This window comes from Humulus lupulus, chromosome 8 (genome assembly GCF_963169125.1).
Source record: "Humulus lupulus chromosome 8, drHumLupu1.1, whole genome shotgun sequence".
NCBI lineage: Eukaryota > Viridiplantae > Streptophyta > Magnoliopsida > Rosales > Cannabaceae > Humulus > Humulus lupulus.
In genome coordinates, this window is record NC_084800.1 from 23,492,624 (window position 1) to 23,516,015 (window position 23,392).

Genomic DNA, 23,392 nt, shown 5'->3' on the forward strand with positions numbered 1-23,392 from the left:
ATCAGGGCCTCAGGGCTCCCAGGAGTCCCGGACCTGATCCGACGGGACTCCAAGCAGTCCTTAGGAGACTTCCCGTACCTTGACCGACTTTCTTTGGTTTAGGTACTGACTGCTTGGTCTTTCTTTCTGTGTTCCCAGATCGTTAGTTATGGCAATGGGCGTTACGCTCCACTCCGAAGAAGAGGTCAATAGGGCCCCTGTCGTCGTTCCCGGATCCCAGATGCCCAAGAACAACAGGTGGGAAATGGACGTAACGGCCAACTCGTTCCGGAACTACCGGATGATGCTGCTCCTGGAGCAGCGACTAGGCATCGAGTCAACTCCGGGCCTCTTTCATAACTGCCTGGCCAGGCTCGAGGAATGGGCGCATACGTCCGTGGACGGATTTGGATCCTGGAGCGCCGGTCACATCAGCGCGGGAGCTACGCTCCCGCTTCATGACTATTTCGTGCGGTTCCTGACGTACGTGGGGATCGCACCGTTCCAGCTGTTGCCGCAAGCGTACCACCTGCTCACTGGGTGGAAGGTGCTCTGTGTTGCGAAGGAGATCGTAGAGCCTACCCCTGCGGAAGTCTTGTACTTCTACAAGTTGGTGCCGCAGGTCAACGTCAAAAACAAGAGCCTGGACGGCTTTTACAGGCTGCAGCCGCGGAGCGGCTATCCTGCTCCTACCAGCACCTGGAGGCACCCCCCGGATGTCAGGCATTACTGGTTCATGACATCCGGGTTCCTTATTGACAAGAACCCCACACTGCTGCTGGACTTCCAGGGAGTGGGTAAGTATTCCTTCGGACCCCTTTCTTTTATTCATCTTTTGCTCTCGTCTCTTATCGTGTCTTCTGGGTCGCAGGGCCCTTCATTCAAACCCCCCTTACCGAGTTCCTCCTGGAAAGGAGGAGGTTCTATGCTAATTTGACCGCGGAGGAGCTGGACATTGGGGGCTACGTCAGGGATGACAACCTCCGGCTAGTTGGGTTGCTCGCGGCCACCCAGACCATTGTTATCTCGAACCTTCGGGGCATCCCCTGCGAGAAGGACGCTGAAATCCGGGAACAGTTGGCCCTCGACCACATCGTCGAGGTAGTGAGAGCGGCGCGGGCCGACGCAGCCCAGCGTAAGAAGAACCCGCTTACGGTGGAAGCGGCCACCTCGGAAGAGCTGGAGGAGCTTTTCGAAGATGCCCTACCAAACGCCGGGACTCCCGGGGCTAGTGTATCAGGGCGAGGTAACTCCCCTTTAATCTTAACTTATGCTCCCCAGGTCGGGGACTTAGCTAAGGATAGGCTAGAACCGCCGGGCCCCGCGTTTGGGGCAGATGGGGAGATGAGGCCTTCATCTCTCGTCCCTGTAGGATCAGAGGTCCTAATGTTCCTATCCGGGTTCCTCCAGTACAGGGGGTTTCTGACCCCGGACGACGTAGGAGATCGGATCCATTCATTTACTTTGAGGGAATTGAGTCTCGCCCGGGGCTTAGATGAGGGTTCGTCCCGGGCCGTTTTTTACTGTTGTGTATTTTCCTCTGTTTGGCTTACCGTCCTAACTCCTTTTTTCTATACTTTTGCAGAGGATTTCGACATGTCTAACCCGGCCAGCGAGATGAGGAGACTCATCAAGGAACGGGCGGCCAAGAAGGCGGCTAGGAGAGCAAATGATGTAACGGGCACGGAGCCCCTCCCCACCAGTGAAGCACCCGGGATAGCGCCCTGTCCAGGCGAAGCTCTGGCCGTGGTTCCTGTAACGCCCCAACTCCAGGGACCGTTACGGTGTGCCTTGTAAACAGTGCTAAACTCGCTAATCGAGTCATTTGGCCAAAATCGTGAACTAAGTACGATTAGCGATTTAGGGATTAAACATTTTGGATAAGTTGTAACGTTTCACTAGAACGTTTAATATATACATTGGGATCCCAAAAATAAAGTTTCAAAGTTTATTACAGAAAATATATACAACAGGCCGTTCTAAGCGGCAAAACAGGGTTCAACCCTAGTTCCACTTTAAACCTCGGCTGTGGCGGACGAGCAGCTGCATATGTACACATCATCACCTAAGCTCTTCAACTCAAGGATGGTCCAGCTTCCTCTTGCCTTTACCTGCACCACGTAGCACCCGTGAGCCGAAGCTCAGCAAGAAAACACAGTATAACATGATATAGTATCAACAATAACCACAGTTGCCATTCGGAACCAACGGTCCATACAGATAGGTGACAATAGCCAAAAGTCACAATATTGAGCATCGCTCCCTCTAGCCATGTGACGATAGGGTCACCAGGGCTTAACTGATAAGTGATTCTTTCTTAAGTTTGTTTAGGACAGGTGCAAGGTGATTAGTCACCAACATAACCTTCCTCACAACTCTAGAGTCGAAACTATGGACAACGTCCCTTAGCCATGTGACAAACGGTCACCGGGGTCATATACCTTGGCTATAGTCATCTTGTCGTAGACCAGGCAAGCGCTTATAGTTCTCATTGACCTTCTGACCGGTCCAGCATTAATACCCCATACGAGTCATTCAATGCCGACCTTGATTGGATCCAATCTTTATTTGGCCCGGCGTTCACAACGCACTGCCACTTCTGACCCTTGGGTCGGTGAAACACGACCAGTGCTCAGCCCGTGGTGAACTTAACTAATAAGTTACAGCTTCACAGACGGATCTGACACCATTGTCGATTTTGACTAATAAGTCAGCGCCATACACAGGTAAGCCATGCCGCCAAACATATATCACATGTCTATTATCCATAAACAAGGTATTCAGCATGCTTACTTAACAGGTATTAGTACAATTAGGACTATGCATAAACACAGAGGTTCAAGCTCTGAACAATATCATACCCAGTATACAAAGCATGTCCTAATCACATGTTTCTCATGCATCATATGCAATATATCCTACAATCAACGTGCATCAATGCCAGCCATGCATGCCACGCTTAATAACCAACCAACATGCATCAAGAATAGCCATGCATGTCATACTCAATAATCAACCAACATGCATCATAATAGCCATGCATGTCATACTCAATAATCAACCAACACGCATCAATAACAGCCATGCATGTCACATATACACAGGGTGCAGTTTTTTTACCTCAAAGCCGAGCTAGAACGATTAAAAGAACAACCCTTGAGAACGATCAACTTTTAGTCCTTTAGCGGTCACCTAGTCATAACCAAATATAAGGTATCATTAATAAAAATGATAACTGAGGGTTCCCAAACCAAATCCCAGCCCCCGAGACCTTAAATACTACCCAACCGGGTACTAGGTCCAACCCCGAGGCCTATGGTTTGAATCCCTAAGCTAAAAACCACTTTTTAGCAAATTTGGCCTTAAGGGCTGCGGCCCCCAAAAGCTGTGCCGCGGCACGCCCCCAAGCAGAGAGGCCCCTATCTGCCAGACGCGCATGGGCCGTGGCACGCAAAATCCGTGCCGCGGCACCCAGCCCAGATCAGCCTAAGCCCCACACACGAACCAGATTTTCAACCCTGCACTTCCCCTCTCAAACCAGACCTTCAAACCCTCTCTAAACCTCTTCCAAACATATAATTGAACCCCTAAACAACATCCTTATCTCACTCACACCAAACCCCAATTAAACTAACACTAAAACCCCCTTTGATTCACACTTTCCACATCAAAATCCATGAACTAAAAACTAAAACGAAAACAGAGCATAGCTTAAGTTCAATGATCAAAACTTACCTTAAAACTTGTTTGAACCTCCCTTACAAGCTGAACCAAGTCCCCAATCCTAGCCTTTAAGTTCCTCTAGCTTGAATTACCACCAAGAACACAAAACCATCAAAGGAGGCAATGGAGGAAGTGGTGTACAGGAAGAGAAGAGAGCAAACCCCTATTTTGTTCTGTTTTATTCTACAGCCTTCAGCCATTTAAAACAAGTATATCCACCCCTAAAATGACCAAAATGCCCTTATACCATCCAAAGCCTCTTAAACCAATCCAAGGGCAAAATTGGTACTTCTAGCTTAACCCGTTAATTATAATTAACGCTTCCCAATTCCCGCTAATCTCAAAATCCTCAAACACCAATAATTCACATCCCGTTACCCTAAAATCCCCGGTAACACTATAATCACCAACAACACTCCGAGACTCACCCCGAGCCCCGAACTAAACCCGCTATGACTAGACCGAACACTTGCATCTCACGATCGTCTCATGTCGACAAGCTCGAACCAATCCACCTTATAATGTGGCTATATTAATTAATCATCATCACGCACCCAAAATATACAATTACGCCCACAGTGGCCAAATTACCAAATTACCCTCATAATTAACATATGAGCCCATATGCATGCATTCACCATCATATAATAATATAATTCACGTAAACATGCATATAATCATTAAATATTATAATAAATAAATTATGGCCCTCCCGGCCTCCTAATCAAGGTCCCAGACCTTATTAGGAAAATTCGGGGCATTACAGTTCCCTTCCAGGCCGTGGAGCCTGCTGCAGACATCGCTTTCGACCAGCCCCCCGTGATTGATTTGGAGGCGGGCGAAGCTGTCAGCCGGAGCTCTGGGAAGAGGGGCCCGGAAGTCGACGCTGGGGAAGGCAACCTCGGGAAGAGGCCCCGAACGACGCGGGCAAGCTCAACTGAGGAGTCGCACGGGGAGAGTCGGATAACCGCGAAGGAAATCCCTGCTCCGCCCGTCCTTCCCCTCCGCCCAGCTCTTCTCGAGGAGGGGGAATCCGCCTTGCGTGACGAGCAGTCCCGGCTGGTCACCTGGACCTGGGAAAACGGCCGATGCTGGAGGGACAACGCTTATAAGGCCCTGAAAATCCGGCGTCAGGTCGAGTTCCCAGATCGTCCTACCGAGTTCAGCGTTCCCCAGCCGATCGTGGACCGGCTAGCCGCCGAGGCGGGCTTCCGTCCCAAGCTCGGCCAGGACATCGCCCCCATGGCTGCTGATCTACTGGATCAGGTTGGGAGCACTATGTCCAACCTTCAGCTGAAGAGGTACGCCACGATAGCCAACCTGGACGTGCTGTTCATCTCCCAGGCTCTCCGCCACCAGGCCACCTCGGTAACTTTCACCTTACTCATGCTCCTTCCATCATTTGTTGGTGGTGGTTTTATTTTCTAACTTTTCTTTGCTCCAGGTTGATTTGCTGTCCCAGAGGAGTGCTGATCTGGTGGTCGAGCTTGCCATAAAGATGGAGACGGCCAAGCTAGAGCTGGAGGCGGCTGTGAACCAGAGGGAGGCCGTCAAGGAGACCCTTAGCCGGGAAACGGCCCACCTCCAGGAAGAAGTGGCCCGTCTGAAGGCGGAGCGCGAGGAGATTGGCCGCGCCAAGGTCGGGTTGGAAGAGGAGTTGTCCAGGAAGACAAAATTTGCCGACGAAAGGGCGACGCTCTTGGAGACGGCAGCAGCATAGTCCGCCCTGGATAAGGAGGAGATCCTGGCCCTGAAAGCCCGAGTCTGCGAACTGGGCGACTCCCTACTTCAGGAGAAGGCAGCGCATGAGACGACCCGTCAGGAGAAGGAGGAGGCCGATAACTTACTGGATGTCACCTTTGACGAGGCCATCTATATGGCCTGGTGCAAGGATAAGAACATGAACCTCATTGTCTTCCCTGATCCTGAATCAAAGCGTGCTGAGTATGAGGCCAAGGAGAGGGAGGATGCGGACCTCCGGGCGGATGCGATGTAGGCCCGAGCCCCGGCCTTGTACTTTTGCTAGTGTTTTTGGCTTGTAATTAAATTTAGAACCTTGCTACTTTCTTTGGTTTTTAAGAAAGCTTCCTTCCATTGTTCAGTAGAAATTTCGATTTTTTGCCGCGACTAACTGATTGCAGGGGTTTAGTTCTGGTTCCAATGGCCGGGACTAGACCCAACAACTTAATTATCCAAGTCTCTAGCCTTGGCGCTCGGTCCAGGGCTCTCGGGGCTTGGCTCAACTTGGTGTTTTGTCCTCCTTTTCAGTTTTAGGCCCCGACTTTACCCTGGGGCGAACCGGATATTTTTATATCCCCGGACAACGTCCGGGCGGGACCAAGCTTAGGCGTGGCCCCTTTTTATACCCCCGGACGTCGCTCGTCCGGGGTGGGGACCGGCCTTGGGCTCGGTCCTCTTCATAATATGCCCGGACGTCGTTTCGTCCGGGGCGGGACCGGCCTTGGGCTCGGTCCCTTTTTATATACCCCCGGACATTGTTCGTCCGGGAGGGACCGACCTTGGGCTCGGTCCTCTTTTTTAATAACTCCGGACGTCATTTTTTCGGGGTGGGACCTGCCTTGGGATTGGTCCCTTTAATTATACCCCCGAACATCGTTCGTCCGGGCGGGACCGGCCTTGGGCGCGGTCCTCTTTATAATATCCCCGGACGTCGTTTCGTTTGGGGCGGGACCGGCCTTGGGCTCGAGCCCTTTTTATATACCCCCGGACATCGTTCGTCCAGGCGGGACCAAGCTTAGGCGTGGCCCCTTTTTATACCCCCGGACGTCGCTCGTCCGGGGTGGGGACCGGCCTTGGGCTCGGTCCTCTTCATAATATCCCCGGACGTCGTTTCGTCCGGGGCGGGACCGGCCTTGGGCTCGGTCCCTTTTTATATACCCCCGGACATTGTTCGTCCGGGAGGGACCGACCTTGGGCTCGGTCCTCTTTTTTAATAACCCCGGACGTCATTTGTTCGGGGTGGGACCTGCCTTGGGATTGCTCCCTTTAATTATACCCCCGGACATCGTTCGTCCGGGCGGGACCGGCCTTGGGCGCGGTCCTCTTTATAATATCCCCGGACGTCGTTTCGTTTAGGGCGGGACCGGCCTTGGGTTCGAGCCCTTTTTATATACCCCCGGACATCGTTCGTCCGAGCGGGACCAAGCTTAGGCGTGGCCCCTTTTTATACCCCCGGACGTCGCTCGTCCGGGGTGGGGACTGGCCTTAGGCTCGGTCCTCTTCATAATATCCCCGGACGTCGTTTCGTCCGGGGAGGGACCGACCTTAGGCTCGGTCTCTTTTTATATACCCCCGGACATTTTTCGTCCGGGTAGGATCGGCCTTGGGTTCGGTCCTCTTTTTTAATAACCCCGGACGTCATTTGTTCGGGGTGGGACCTGCCTTGGGCTTGGTCCCTTTAATTATACCCCCGGACATCGTTCGTCCGGGCGGGACCGGCCTTGGGCGCGGTCCTCTTTATAATATCCCCGGGAGTCGTTTCGTCCGGGGCGGGACCGGCCTTGGGCTCGAGCCCTTTTTATATACCCCCGGACATCTTTCGTCCGGGCGGGACCAAGCTTAGGCGTGGCCCCTTTTTATACCCCTGGATGTTGCTCGTCCGGGGTGGGGACCGACCTTGGGCTCGGTCCTCTTTATAATATCCCCAGACGTCGTTTCGTCCGAGGCGGCACCGGCCTTGGGCTCGGGCCCTTTTTATATACCCCCGGACATCGTTCGTCCAGGGCAGGATCGGCCTTGGGCGCAGTCCGCCGGGTATTTCGTTTGTACCTGGGATGATACCCCCCGCAAGTGAGTGGAGACGGGTCTGGGGTCACTTGAGAAAGAAATCCGAAAGGAATTCGCCCTGAGGCGTACATTTCCATGACGTTTTGCACACGTCATTTTCATTGTTAAAAAGGGAATTCGCCCTGAGGCGTACATTGCTTACAACGAAAACATTAAACTGGGACTAGTTCTAGGACTACTGGTAGTATTTACGGAGATGCTCCGCGTTCCAGGCTCGCAGAACTTCCGAACCATCGAGCCGCTTCAAGCGGTACGTTCTGGGGCAAACCTCGTGCTGGATCTCATATGGCCCTTCCCAATTAGGGCCCAGATCCCCTACTCCTGGATCCTGAGTGGCAGGGAAGACTCTCCGCAGGACTAGATCGCCAGTTCCAAACTTACGGCTCTTGACTCTGGAGTTGAAATGCCGCGCGATCTTGCCCTGGTACATCTTCAACTGCACTTGCGACTCTTCCTGGATCTCTTCGATGAGATCCAACGATTCCTGGAGTAAGGCGTGGTTCTGGGTGGGATCATATGTGTCGCGTCGATGGGACGGGATGGCCGTTTCAATTGGGATGACGGCTTCGCATCCATAAACCATCGAGTAGGGGGTGTGCCCGGTTGACATCCTCTCGGTCGTCCGGTAGGCCCACAGTACGCGGGGGAGTTCCTTGGGCCATTTGCTCTTGCAGGCTTGGAGCTTTTTCTTCAGTGTCCCTTTTAGGATTTTGTTCACGGCTTCTGCCTGACCGTTCGCCTGAGGTCTGGCAACCGCTGAGAAACTCTTCACTATACCGTGTCTTTCGCAAAAATCCGTGAAGTGGAGGCTGTCAAACTGTTTCTCATTGTCGGATACGATTTTGTAGGGGAGGCCATACCGACACACTATACTGTTGATGACGAAATCCAAGGCCTTTTTGGAAGTGATCGTGTTCATGGGTTCTGCCTCAACCCATTTCGTGTAATAGTCCACAGCCACAATGGCATACTTCACCCATCCCTTCCCGGTCGGGAGAGATCCTACAAGATCGATCCCCCACACTGCGAAGGGCCAGGGACTGTTCATCAAGGTTATCTCTGTCGGGGGGGGCCCGAGGGATCTTCGCGTACCTCTGGCATTGTTCGCACTTGCGGACGTAGTCTGTACAGTCTTTCTTCATGGTGGGCCAGAAGTATCCTTGGCGCAGGATCTTCTTGGACAGACTGGGCCCGGCTGTGTGATCTCCGCAAAAGCCCTCATGGACCTCATGCATGATGGCACTCAGCTCAGTTCCGGACATGCACCTGAGGTAAGGCATAGACAGTCCCTGACGGTAGAGTTTCCCGTCCATCATGACATACCGGTGAGCCTGATATAGGAGCTTCCTGGCCGCGGCCCGGTCGTTTGGAACTTCCCCTATGGATAGGAATCGGATCAGCGGTCCCATCCAGGAAGCGGAGTGGTCGACGGTGTGGACGGCGGGTGCCCTGATGCTCGGGATGGGAAGATGGTTGACGGGAACCAATCCGGCCAGCTCGGCCTCTGCGTCGGTCGCCAGCTTCGCCAAGGTATCCGCGAAGACATTTTGCTCTCGGGGGGTCTGACGGATGGAATACGCTGTGAACGCTTGGAGCATTTCCCTCGCTTGAGTCACGTATGCCGCCATTCTCTCTCCCTTGGTCTGATACTCCCCTGAAATTTGCCTGATGACCAGCTGGGAATCGCTGTAAATTTCCAGACTAGCTGCCCCTACCTCCTGAGCCAGGCGTAACCCGGTGAGGACAGCCTCGTGCTCCGCCTCGTTGTGCGACTATTTGAACTGAAAACGGAGGGAATTTTGCAGCTGGTGCCCCTGTGGTGACACCAGGATGATCCCGGCCCCGGCCCCATTCTCGTTCGAGGCTCCGTCCACGAAGACCTTCCATACGGGCGTCACGGGATTCTCGGGGTTCTTCTGGGGAAATCCCGGAACATTCGACGATGAAGTCGGCAAGGGCCTGTCCCTTGATGGACACTTGGGGCACGTAAGATATATCGAATTGGCTCAGCTCCATTGCCCACTTCAGGAGTCTTCCCGACGATTCGGGTTTCTGCAACACCTGCCGCAGGGGATGGTTGGTGAAGACCTTTATAGCGTGAGCCTGGAAGTAAGGTCGAAGCTTCCGAGACGCAATCAACAGGCAGAAAGTCAGCTTTTCGATCAATGGGTATCGAGACTCGGCGTCTAGTAGCCGCTTGCTCACATAGTATACCGAAGTTGCGTCTTTTCTTCTTCTCGCACCAGCGCGGCGCTAATCGCGTGCTCGGTCACGGCCAGGTATAGATACAGTGGTTCTCCTTCTACGGGTTTCGCCAGGATTGGGGCTTTGGCCAGGTGTTCTTTCAGCTTCCGAAAAGCCTCTTCGCACTCGGGCGACCACTCAAAACGCTGGCCCCCCCGAAGGATGTTGAAAAAAGGGACGCACTTGTCCGTGGCTTTAGAAACGAAACAGCTCAGGGCGGCCACCCACCCCGTCAGGCTTTGCACGTCCTTGTGCTTCCGGGGAGAGGCCATGTCGATTAGTGCCTTGATTTTGTCTGGGTTGGCTTATATTCCTCAGAAGCTCACAATGAAACCCAGGAACTTCCCGGAAGCCACACCGAAAGTGTACTTCTTAGGGTTCAACTTCATCCCGTATTTCCGGATAACTGCGAAAGCCTCCGCCAAGTCGTCCGAATGGTCCCGGGACGTCTTGGACTTGACCAGCATATCGTCGATGTACACCTCCATGTTTCGCCCTAGCTGGGCTCGGAACATTCGATTGACGAGCCTTTGGTATGTTGCTCCGGCATTCTTGAGTCTGAAAGGCATGACTATGTAGCAGTAGATGCCCTTGTCGATTTGGAAACTGGTATGCTCCTGATCCGCCACATGCATGGAGAACTGGTTGTAGCCGGAGTAAGCATCCATGAAGCTCAGGATCTCGTAGCCGGACGTGGCATCGACCATCTGGTCGATTCGGGGGAGCGGGAAACAGTCCTTCGGACACGCTTTATTGAGGTCCGTGAAGTCAATGCAAGTCCTCCAGGTCCCGTTAGGTTTCGGCACCAAGACTGGATTGGCCAGCCACACGGGATATACAGCTTCGCGTATGAAGTTGATGGAAGACAACTTCTCCACCTCCAGCCTGAGGGCCTCGGCCCTCTCCGTCCCCAAAGGCCTGCGCTTCTGGCGGACCAGAGTCGCGTTTGGGTCGATACTTAAGGCGTGGCAGATGATATTGCGGTCGATCCCGGTCATGTCGGAGTGGGACCAGGCCAGAAGGTCCTGGTTTTCCTGTACTTGAGCGAGAATGGCGGCCCGAACGTCTGCTGGCAGGCTCTTTCCTACTTGGATGATCCTGGTCGGGTCAGTTTCGCTGATGCACACTTCTTCTATTTCGTCCATTGGCTCCAGGACGCGATCGTCTCCCATTCGCGGGTCCAGATCATCCTCTTCCGGGACTACTTGCTCGGCAGGAAGGAGAGCCGGCTCGATGGGCTCCTCCTGGACCATGTATATGGGACGGGCAGAGACGTGGTAACACTTTCAGGCGCTTTTTTGGTCTCCCCGGACAGTCCCTACTCCTCCGCTGTCGCATGGGAACTTCATGCAAAGATGGCGGATGGAGGTGATGGCCCCGAATTCGACCAGTGCGGGCCGGCCAAAGATAACGTTGTAAGCGGTGGGGCAATCCACCACAACAAAGGTGCAGAACTTGAACGAGTGCTGCAATTCACCCCCCAACGTCACCGACAGCTGGATCTTTCCCATGGGGAGAAGCGCATCTCCGTTAAAGCCGTAAATTTGGGTCGGGCAGGACGCCAGATCTGCTTCCGTCAGGCCAATGGCGGAGAAGGCGGGTTTGAACATCAAGTTGACAGAGCTCTCGTCATCCACTAACACGCGGGACACCAATTTTTTGGCGATTTGGGCATCTATGACCAGCGGATCATGGGGCGAAAAATGGACATTACGGGCATCTTCCTCCGTGAAGGTGATGGGGAGGTTCATCAGTTTAGGGCGCTGTGCCGGGGCCTGGACAAGGGCGCAAACTTCCTGGTCGTGGTCTAGCTCGCTCAGGTAGCGCTTTTGGTCATTCCTCGAAGGTCCTCCTAGGTGAGGTCCTCCCGAGATGGTCGCCACATGTCTGTCCACTCGAGGGGGTGCTGCCCCGGAAGAATAGGGCATTCCGGGGCCGGGGGCCTGCGCAGCGATGGTCCCCTGAGGGGCCCGTGCTGGAGGTCCCTATGCATACCCTCCCTGGGGTGGGTATGCACGAGTCTTCACCGGCGCCGTGGATTGCCCGGGGCTTGCTGACATGCCCGGGGCACCCACGGGCATTCTTACCCACTGGTGGAGGTGCCCCAGCTTGATGAGGTTTTCAATCTCATCTTTGAGCTGCCGACACTCGTCGGTGGTGTGGCCCACTTCTTTGTGATAAGCGCACCGTTTGCTGGTGTCTCTCGGATTCCTTCCCCCCTTAAACATGGGGCTAGGCTTCTGGTAGTGGACCGCTCTCTCTGTCGCCAGATAGATATTTTCCCGGGTGTCCACCAAGTTGGTGTATTCCGAATATTGGGGCTCGTAGCCCCTCTTCCCCTTTTTGGCTAGCTCAGGCCGGTTCTGGCCTTTGCCCAATCGCTTCCCCTGGGAGGGATTCACACTTGCCTCAGTTACTCCCGTCTGCGATTGCTGGGCTACGACGGGGGCCATGCTGTGCCCAGCCGGCGCGACGCCATAACCGGAGAAGTGGGTTGATTGGGCTGGGGCATACCCCGAGGCGGTAGGGTCGTATACCGTAGGGGTGTAACTGATGCCAGGCGTGACGGACGACCCCGGAACTATGGGGGGCGTGGCGTAGGACTGTGCAGGGAACTGTCCCGCGCCTCCCAGAACCGTCTGAGGGATGGGGTGAGGAGCTGGGGGCCATCCGAAGGCCTGGATCTGAGCCTCCTCCCAGTTGATGAATCCTTGGGCCCTCCTGATGAATTCTTCCAAAGTGGCGGCTTTACTGCGCTGCATGTCATCCCAAAGTGGTGATCCGGTCCGGATCCCGGACTGCAGTGCCACCAGGCGCTGTCCGTCATCGACCTTTGTCTTGGAGGCTTCTTCAGTAAAGCGCTGGATGTAGGCTCTCAATGTCTCCACGGGTAGTTGCTTAATGTTGGCGAGGGCGCTGATTTGCATGTCCATCCTCATGGCGGCCACGAACTGCTTCCGAAATGCTGACTGCAGCCCGGACCATGATTGGATGGACCCCGGTTTAAGCCTTTTCCACCATTCTTCGGCGAGACCGCCCAACGTGATGGAGAAGCAGAGGCATTTGCCGTCGTCACTGACGTGAGCCACGGTCATGAGTCGGTTGTACCGGGACAGGTGATCCCTAGGATTTGTATTTCCAGTATAGGTAGTGAGGCTCGGCATCTTGAACCCCTTGGGCAGTACGGCGTCCAGGATGTGCCTCGCGCACGGCTCTTTATCCTCTTCGTCGGAGTCAGTGTCCACGCCTTCCTGCTTGCGGACCAGGCGATCAGTGACCTTTTTTAATACGGCCATCTGTTCCATGAGCAGCTTGGCCGTGCTACCCTCCAGGGGTATTCTCTCGTTTCTCCTGTCGTTAATGTCGTTCCTGAGGTCGCCGCCCCGAGGGAGGATTTTTTCCTTGCGGGCCCGATCCTTCCGGGCATTCAGTCCATCGCGTAAATCTATCCGGGAAGTGTCGTCCCCTGAACTGAGAGCATGACGATCCTCGCGGCGAGACCGTTCCCGATAGTTCTTGTTGACTGAGGCACTTGGGTGCAAAGACCTTTCCTGCCCGTTTGGCCCTGGGGCGTGCCGGGGCTGCTCGTTCCGTGGCCGCGCTCTTTGCAGATCGATTGGGCGGCCTCATCCTGGGACGGGGCGCACCTTCTCTTTCCTAGGCAACGACCGTGAACGTGCCCCATAGGAATGTCAAAATGATCTGGTTGAACGGGGCGGGTCGGAGCTCCGATCCGACGGGAAGATTCTGATCTGGATTAAGCGAGTCGAAATGCGGGGCGGGTCGCTGCCCCGATCCGATCCGGTAGTAATTATTACGGGGGGGGGGGGGGGGTCGTGACCCGCCCTGGTAGCTTTTTAAAAAAAAAACGTTTATTGACTTGACTATTGGGTTGGTTCTCTCATCTTCTTCAGTAACGTAAACAAACAAAAGCAAATACCCTTCACTTCTTCATCTTCTTCAGTTCAGAAATCAACCTCTGACTCGCAAGTTCTCTCTCTCACCTGGGTTCTCTCTCTTTTTCTCGTGGTTTCTCTCTCATCTTCTCTCTCGTGGGCTCTCTCTCTCTCTCTCCTAGGTTTTCTTATTTGGGGATTTATCAATTTCATAGCCATGGATTGATAACCCAGGTACAAGAAAGGAGACCATAATGAGGTCTGTATTTTTTTTTTCTATGTAGTTTATTTTAAGGTTCTGATTTGGTTTTCTTTACCGAGGTGTGAAAATGGCTTGGTGGGTTTGTATTTTTTCAGGGTCTGACTCTGGGTTTGTGTTTCATGATCTCTACCTTCGTGGGTATTTCAGTGCTTCCATTAAGTTACCTGCTGGAGTAGTTGTTGCCGTGAGTAATCTTTTCTCTTATTACCTGATTTTAATCTCTAATAATTAAGTTACCTTCTATGTTTTCGGGTAGCCAAACTTAGTGTTACAATGCTCAATAAGACTCTGCCTATTTATAGTATCATAGAATATGAGAAGCAGAATGAAGATGTTCCTCCCCCAACTATGTATGCAGACACAGCTTTTGCTATCTACAAATCCATTGATGCACATCTCATCAATAATTAACCCTTTTTTATCTACTACTATCACCAGATATATATGTATGATCTTATGATCATGATAATAAAGGGCTTGATAAAAGCAGTTAATGTACTTAAATTTACACATTTAGTTCTGTGATGTGCAAAGTGTGATAAGATTTTTGTGTATGTGATGATAGGGCCACCAGCACAGTGATTAATCTATTGATCTAATTAATACAATAGGATCAGCATAAATATATATACTATTGACTAATAAAAATGTCATGTAAATAGTGGGGAGGGTCTTCTAAGATAACTAATAATATTGTGTATATATATATGTTTATTATTGTGTATATATATGTGTTTATTATTGTGTATTATGGAAGTTTAATTTTCTTTGTTAATATTTTATAAAAGTTAGAAGAGTTTGAATATCTTACATATTCATCCATAGTGAAGTAGGTTCTGAGATTTTTGTGTGCTGCGGTGATAACGGAAGGTTGAGAACTTGTGTGTCTTAGTGATTAGGTTCTGAGAAATTTGTGTGTTGTGGTGACATAAGGTTGAAAACTTGTGTGTTGTTTGATTGTTTTAATTGATATTGAGATATGGTTAGGTCAATAAAATAGGGAAAATGTTGCTCGATGTTTTATAGATTTAGTTATCATTTTTTAAAAGTTTTTAATGCATCATTATTTTGATATATTTTATAATGTGGATGCAATGTAGGTTAAATCAAACTATAAGTATGTCAACCCAAGATGTTACCGAGTCTAATTGTGTGGATGATGTTGATTTTTTTCCTTCAACAAATATACAAGAAGTGCAATCTCTTGATAATAGAAGTGATGTGAATGAGAGTAAAGGTATAAAACGAAAGAAAACATCTCCTGCATGGGATCATTTTACATTGCAAAAGATTGATGGTAAACTAAAAGCAGTTTGCAATCACTGTGGGAGGAAATTAGTGGGAGAGAGTAGTAAGGGGACTAAACACTTACTTCTTCACATGGAAAGATGTCCAGTAAGACAGAAACAACTTGCCAAGAATCCTACCGCAAGCCCCTCAGTTACCTTCAATCTTGATCCTGAACTAGGAAGAAAAAAGTTGGCTGAAATGATCATTCTACATGAGTACCCTTTGTCGATGGTAGAGCATAGTGGTTTTATAGACTATTCAAATACTATTTCACCTATGTTTCAAATGGTGTCAAGGAATACAATTAGGTCTGACATTTTGAAAATATATAAGATTGAGAAAGAAAAATTTCGAGAAGTTTTGGAGAAAAATAAAAGTAGAATAGCCTTAACCACTGATATGTGGACGGCCAATCATCAAAAGAGGGGATATATGGCTGTGACAGCTCACTTTATTGATGACTCTTGGAAGTTGCATAGTCAGATTATAAGCTTTAGATATGTGCCATGCCCACATGATGCTCCAACACTTACAGAAACTCTAAGTTCTTGCATGTCTGAATGGAATATTGAACACAAGATTAGTACAGTGACTGTAGATAATTGTACTACGAACGATGCAATGATTCCACTTTTAAAGGAACAATTTGATTCTAAGTGTTTCCTTTTAAATGGAAAGCTACTTCATATGCGTTGTTGTGCACATATTTTGAATCTAATTGTTAGGGATGGCTTGTCTGTTATTGGCGACAACATTGACAAGATTCGAGATAGTGTTGCTTATTGGTCGGGCACACCAAAGAGGTATGAAAAATTTGAGGACACTGCTCGTCTTCTCGGAGTGACATGTACTAAGAAACTGTCACTTGATTGTGTGACAAGGTGGAATTCAACGTACTTGATGCTCAAAATAACTTTATTGTACAAGAAAGTGTTTGAACGATCAAAGCTACGTGATCCTAAGTATAAATGTCTACCATCAGATAATGATTGGATTAGAGCTCATACTTTATGTGACAAGTTGGAAGTATTTTATGAGGTGACAGAGTTATTTTCTGGAACTAAGTATCCTACTGCTAATCTTTTTTTCCCAATGATATGTAAAATTAAGTTGAAAATTGAAGCATGGATGACATTAGATGAGTTGTTTATTAAGAATATGGCAACTCAAATGATGTCTAAGTTTCAAAAGTATTGGGAAGAGATTCATGGACTTATGACTGTTGCAGTTGTTTTGGATCCAAGGTACAAATTTATGTTGATCGAATATTTTTTTCCTAAGCTTTATGGAAATGATCTATATGAGATTGAGATTGAGAAGGCCCGCAAGATTTGTTATGATCTATTAGATGAGTATAAGTATAAATGTCCTGATTTAAGCGAAAGAAGTCAGCAACTGGATAATACATCAGCTTCTTTTTCAACAGAGGATGATCTATCTAACTATGATACATATGTTATAGTTGCATCTGGTGCAGAGAATGTGAAGTCAGAGTTAGATGCCTATTTGGATGAGAAGGTGTTACCTAGGACTGATGAATTCTTTGATATATGCAATTATTGGAAGGTAACAGGATTTAAATATCCCATGTTGAACAAGATTGCCAAAGACATATTTGCTGTGCCTATTAGTACTGTTGCTTCAGAGTCTACATTTAGCACTGGTGGTAGACATGTGGGTTCACATCGTTCGAGACTTCATCCAACTACATTGGAGGCATTGGTCTGTACTCAAATTTGGTTGGTGAAAGACAAACAAGGTATTTATACTTATCTTTTGTTTTATATATATAACAATTTGGTCTGTATTCAAAGTTGGTTGGTGAAAGACAAACAAGGTATTTATACTTATATTTTGTTTTAAAATTTTGATAGTTAATGTTTGATATTTTTTTTCTGCAGGAGCGACTAAACTAGTCACCATTAATGATGAAGATAATGACATAGATCCAACTATGGTAATTATTTTAGTTTTTAAAATAAATCAAATAAATTATTAAACTTCTATTATTAATATTTTTGTTTCTTTTCTTTGCAGGACCCATACATAATAGATCTTGAAGATTAGGGTAGAATATCAAAGTTTTATAATTGATTTAATGTAGTTAATGTACTTTATTATTAGTATGTGTTGGTGAATTCTTAATATAATTAATGATATAATGACTTTGTTTTTAATGATATAATATACTTCATTAAAACTTTGTTTTTTTTTAAAAACTTTCATTTATACATTAGTATTTTTTTTAATAGTGCTATGGTGTGTGTTATACCCAGATTTCAAGCCATGTTGATTATGACCTCGAAAGTTGGACTCGCAAATCAGTGGACCCATAGGTTTGGAAACACGCTCCAGGATTGTAGGTCGAGCTTGCAGGATATAGACGACCTCGAGTATGGTGACCTCGAAGTATTCATGATCTCGGAAGACAGCTCTTGGATCAGGGTTCCCGAGCTCGACGCACATACGATCTCGAACAGGTTATGTGACCTTGGAAGATGTCTCCAGCTCGAAAGGTGACGAGAAACCTGGGAGGCTAAAGCCTTAGAGATACGCGATAACCACCTTGAATATATACGAGTGTTATAAATATGATATGTAATCCTCATTTATTATTGTAAATCCCCTAGAATCGTGGGATATTATTTGGTCAGTTATATGTCCCCTGGCCTTCAGGGGACGTTTCCTTTTATATCTGATTATAGGCATTTAAAGCCATTAATTTTATTTACATAAAAAGAGTAACTACCCAAAATATGTGGGATAGTATTCTGCAGCCTTCTCTATAAATAAAGAAGGCATGCACCATTGTAAAGGACCGAAATTCTGATCCTTGAGAGAAAACTCTGAAGAATTCATGCTTAAGAATTTTCAGAGATAATCTTGAGATTAATAACAGAGACTCGTGGACTAGGCAGATTTAACTGCTGAACCACGTAAAAATCGTGTGTTTATATTGTTTTATTTCAATTGGCCATTTTCAATTATTGTTTTCGTGCTCTTCTTTCACTGTTTGATGAAAAACGGCGTCAACAGTGTGATTAAAAAAAAAGCTTGTCGGATCGGGTCTGACCCGACCCGGATGGACCGGGTCGGATCCGATCCGCTCCAAACACTTATCGGATCGGGTCGGAAGTGTATTCAGATCGGGTCGGATCACTACCGGGGCGGATCAAATCCGTCCCATTTACATCCCTAGTGCCCCGGCTTTCTCGACGGGGGTGGTCTTCTCCCGGGTCTTCCGTCGCTCCTTGTTCGGGACTCTCGGAGCCGGATCCACGACGATGAGGTGTCTAGTGTGCTGAATTATTGCCACAATGATGCTTGTGGTGGTCACTTCTCTGTGAAGAAAACCGCTGCAAAAATCTTGCAATGCGGCCTTTACTGGCCCACCTTGTTCAAAGACACCAATGATTTCTGTCGTTCTTGTGTAAGGTGCCAAAAGTTAGGATCCTTATCTCGTCGGCACATGATGCCCTTGAACCCAATTCTTGTTATCTAAATATTTGATTGTTGGGGGATAGACTTTATGGGACCGTTTCCACCTTCTTTTGGATACCTTTACATTCTTCTCGCTGTGGATTATGTTTTCAAATGGGTCGAGGCTGTACCATGTCGAACCAATGATAACGCTACAGTTGTCAAATTCTTGAAAGAAAATGTGTTATCAAGGTTCGGTACCCCTCGCTCTATCATCAGTGATCAAGGCACTCATTTTTGCAACCGATCTTTTGAGGCTCTTATGCGCAAGTACGGTGTAATTCATAAGGTTGCAAATGCCTATCATCCACAGACTAATGGTCAAGCTGAGTTAGCCAATAGGGAGATTAAACACATTTTGGAAAAGACGGTAAATCCCGACCGCAAAGATTGGTCTACACGTCTTCTAGACGCTCTTTGGGCATACCGCACTGCTTTCAAGTCCCCTCTTGGGATGTCTCCCTATCGGCTTGTCTTTGGAAAAGCCTGTCATTTACCTGTCGAGCTCGAGCATAAAGCATATTGGGCTATCAAAGCCCTAAAATTTGATCTGAATGCCGCAGGTATCAATCGCAAACTCCAATTGTCCAAAATTGAGGAGTTGAGAAACGATGCATATGACAATTCCAGGATTTATAAGGAAAAATTGAAAATCGCTCACGACAAACAAATCCTACGCAAACACTTTGAGCCCAATCAAAAAGTGCATTTGTACGACTCTCGTTTGCACTTGCATCCCGGTAAACTGCGATCACGATGGACTGGTCCATTTGTAGTGAAGCAAGTCTTTCCCAATGGTTCGGTGGAGGTCGAGGACCCAACCGATGGGAGAATTTTTCGAGTCAATGGCCAAAGACTGAAGTACTACATTGAGAGTGTGAGTCGTGTTGAGGAGGTCCTTCTTAAGGACCCAATTTATCCACTCTGAAGTTCTCAATGGTTTGTTGTTGTTTTTATTTTTTTATTTTTTTATTTTTTTTATTTTCATTTTTCGTTATCTTTATTTTTCTGTCTTTCTTTTATTTTTGTATGCTTTTCGTTTTTGTATTTTGTTTTGGGGTTTTGTTACCAGGCTATTTTCGCTCTCACCTTATGGACATGGTCATCATCCAGGTGTTCTCTTACCTTATCTTTTTCATTGCTTATTCATTTTGACATTGAGGACACTGTCTGATTTTTGGTTGGGGGTGGTGAGCATGCATTGGCTTTCATTTGGAAAATCTTATTGTTACGTCATTAGCATTCATTTGGAAAACATTATTGTCTTGTTGAATTTTTAAGTCAAATTTTCTCAAAATTATCCAAGCATGAGTAGAATTTGTTGGTTTGAGTCAGTTCTTACTATGTTTAGCTATTAAGAAGTGATTTTCAGAGTTATTTTGTGCACTTTCCAAACATATGATAAATAAATTGGTTGTTAACACAAATAGTTGAGAGAAATTTCAAGTTTAAAGTTTTTCATTTCTTGGTGAGTTGTGAGAGTTGAGACAACAACTTTTTGAATTTTTATTGATCATTTGAGTTGGTAAAGTCACATATTTGGAATTTAAAACATGACATTTACTAGAAGGGATATTTTTCATTTAAGAAAAGTCTTTGTAATAAATTTGTGTTCTATTTATTGTATTGTATTTGTAATTTCTTTTTATTTTTATTTTTGTGTTGCCTCTTGTCAAAAAAAAATATATATATAATGAAAAAAATGAAAAAAAAAGAAGAAAACAAAAGAAAAAAATAATAGAAAAAGAAAAAAAATGAAAAAAAAAGAGAACAAGAGCAACACTTTCTTCTATTATTTTGTAATTATTGAAAAAAAAAATAGTATATACATATTTCTATTACTATTATTTTGTGTAATTGTATTAAAAAAAAACAAATTATTATCATCATAGTTCACTTTCTTATTTATCATTGTTAGTTAATTGTCATTTTGTTCTTAGAGCCTTCTCATGTAAATCCCAAAGGTTGTTTGTCATTTGAATTCCAATAAGTTGATTTGCCTATCTTGTGATCAATATTTGTTCAGATTGCTTGTCCTAAAAAGTTTATCTTTTCTCATTTGAGTGTAAACTGTTACATTTCTAACTCCAAGAGTGTAATCATTCCCATACAAATACTTTCAATGCCCGTGAAGAATTTAGAGTTGAGATCTTTATACTTTGGAGATTTTTCGATACTATTTGTGTTATGACTTGTGATAAAAAGAATATGGTTTGGTGCACACACACACAACTCTGAAATCGCAACTATAGTAGCTTAGATAGTAATTTCTGACTTCTTACTGATAATTTGAAAATGCTTAGATGATTTTGCTTGGTTTGACTTGATTATTCAACTTGACAATTTTCTTTTTCGCTTGAATTGCTAGGGACTAGCAATAAGCTGGTTGGAGGTTGTGATTAGTGGTGAAAATACACATTTATTGATTTTAATGGTCAAAATAAATTAAGTTTTAATTAATATTTTCATAGAATTAATATGATTTATTTTACAAATGAAAATATGTGATTATGATTTAATTTTGTAGGAATTAATTGGTATTTTGGCACTTGGAAACAAAGAAAAAAAGAAATAAATAAAATTGAAGAAAGAAATGGAAATGTGACATTTTTGAAATAAGGAAGCCCACTTTTCGGCCCAAGCCCAGCAGCAGCTTCCTCTTGCCCAACCGCCAGTTGTCGCTTTCCCAGTGCGCCACGTGTCCACTCCTCTCCTCCAAAGCAAGTGACCATCAACACATGGCCCAACAACTTTCCCAAGCTTCCAACGTGACCAAGCCTTCAAGCCAACGTGACCCCCATCAGGCCATACGTAAATAACTCAAGCTGAAGCCCAGCTATTCCTAGGCCCAAATGCAAGAGTTTCAGCTCCCAACTCCAACGGTCCAAGGCACCTCCAAGGTCCCAGCCAGCGCGCCACGTGTCTTCTTCCCATTGGTTGTGCCTGGTCAAAGCCCACTTCTGCCACCAGCCACCTTCAACCCATATTTTGTGGGTATTGGGCCTTGCAAAATTGTCATTTTGAGCCTTAAAGCTCATCTTTTTTTGGTGTATTTGAAAAAGAGCATTTTGACCATACATCAAAATAGCTAGATTAATATTAATAATAAGATTTGATTTTTCAAAATCATATTTTATTATTTTATTGTTAGTATTGCTGATTTATTTTGTAAAACCCAATTGTTGTTTAATTTCTTTTTTAGTCATTTTCTCCATCTATAAATAGGGACACTTTCTTCACATTTTGTATGTAATTTTTAGAGTAGAGAAACTATAGCAAAATTTCCACTCACTTTCTTCTCATATGTTCTTCTTAGAATTTTGTGAGAATCATGAGCATAATGGCCTAATCTTCCTAGGAAGGTTAGGGATGATTCCATATGCAAGTGATGTTATTTTGCTACTTTGATTTACTATGTTCTTAATGTAATATATTTGAGTTATTTATGTTCTTTCATCTCTATCTTTATTTTGCTATCTTTATTTACTTATGCTAATAGTATATAGGATTAGTCATGCTCTTTCTATGTGCTTCTAATTAGCAAAAGTCATATTGATACATAATTTTATGTCTAATCTTCTATTGCATTATTGCCTTTGGGTATTTTGTCATTTTTAGATTTTTCATAAAATTAACTTTGTGCTTTTAAAGTAAAGAACTTTATAACTCAAATGGACTTTTGTTAGAAAAGAATATGGACTTCAATGTTAGATTTTCCAAGTAAATGTTGGGATGTGAACTATTTACTTGTCTATTTTTGTAAATCAAGTAACCAAGTAATTAAGCAAGCATATGGATGATTCTTGAAACCTTTCATTTTCTCAAACTCTTGATTACATCTTACATTTATTTCACTTATCTCATTTCATCACTTTATCAAAAATACAATACCAAAATCTCAAACTTCTTTCCATTTACAATTTTATTTACTTATTGTTACTAACTTTTTATATTATTTTCTACTAACCTTTTGATTTTAGGTTACCTCCTTGTGGATCGACCGCCCGATCTTGCTACAACTACCGCTTAGTGTAGTCACATTTTGGGCGTTAAACAAGCTCTGACCACTCCGAGTCACGAGGCAGATTCAGGAGACAAGACCAGTCAGAGTACTTGGCTGCGCAGTCCTGACACATCAGTGTGCAATCCCGAGGTGATCCTTTCTGCAGGCGAAAAGTGGGGACAACGCCCACGCGAAATGAAGCGGCTTCAGGGTCCTGGACGCTTAGCCCCTTCAGCCGGGGATTAGGTGATCCAGGTCCGTTTACCGTGGGCCCGCTCCATTTACCATGAGCCTGGACCATATTAGGGTCCGGGACCAGGACGCGTAGGCCACGATAGTTCGAGCGCTCTGGGCATCGCCCGGATCATCCTCATCAGGGACGAACCCGGAGGGGCATCCCGGACCCTCCAATGGGTCGAGTCCCGAGTCCCCAGTCCATACCTGTCCCCTTGGGCACTCTCCATACCAAGAGACCTTAGGCCAGGCCCACGTGCCGAGCTTGCCCTCTGACAGCGGGCCGAAAACGAAGGCCCAGAACCCATGCAGGAAATAGGGATAACAATTATTATTATTATTATTATGTGAATAATTACAAGGGAAAAAAATGATATGCTCTTTAAAATTTAAGATAAAAATTTATCCAAAATTATTCAAGACAATAATTTATAAATATATATAAAGGTTTTACTCGGTATATAACAAAAATAA